This window comes from Alligator sinensis, unplaced genomic scaffold, assembly GCF_000455745.1.
Source record: "Alligator sinensis unplaced genomic scaffold, ASM45574v1 scaffold872_2, whole genome shotgun sequence".
Taxonomy (NCBI): Eukaryota; Metazoa; Chordata; order Crocodylia; family Alligatoridae; genus Alligator; species Alligator sinensis.
Window position 1 is genome coordinate 756,340 of NW_005842132.1, and position 839 is coordinate 757,178.

Consider the following 839-nt stretch of genomic DNA (forward strand, 5'->3'; position numbering starts at 1 on the left):
GCAGGAGGTTAACGAGCTCAAACGAGCTCAGCCAGGCGCTTATCCATCCTCCTCTTGAACACCTCCAAGGCTGGGACCATACCACCTCTGCCAGGAATGTGTTCCAGGTTCGGGTTGTTCTTACGGAGAAGTTCTTCCTTATGTCCAGTCTAAATCTTCCCTTCAAACTCATGTTGTTCCAGTCAAACTCATGAGTTCCCCCTGCAATGGAAAATATGGTCCCCAATCAACTCTGGTGCAAAGCTTTCCCTGAGTTTCAGTGTCCTCAGGGGTGCCGTGCTCCCAGGCATACCAATTAGGACTTCTAGGAGTATAGCCCATGGCTCCAGTGAGACGTGGGAAAACTTGTGAGTCCTGGACAGACAGGAAAGATGGTGGGAAGGTGCTGGCGGTCTATCAGTGGGTTAGCCAGCATCCTCACTGCAAAATTACCAGCTCAAGTGACAACTTTCCCCAGCCATCAGTCTATAGCTCTTATGGGGCCTGGCTTAAGAACCTGGGTGAAACCCTGATTCAACTTGGGAGAGATGGTTGTGTGTGTGTGGACAGAGGATGAGTTAGGGCAGGGGTGGGCAAGATGCGACCCACAGGCCAGATGCAGCCCACCAGGCCATTCTATCCAGCCCGCGGGGCTCCTAAAAAATTTAGAAAATTAATATTTCTCTGCCCTGGCTGCCTGTCATGGGGCCCTTGATGTCTTGCCAAAACTCAGTAATCGGCCCTCCACCGGAAATAATTGCCCACCCCTGAGTTAGGGACAACACCTGAGGAACAGTAGGAGTTAAAGCTGTAGTGAAGATGCACCTCTATTCGGGCCAAACACCAGCGGCCTCCTGCTG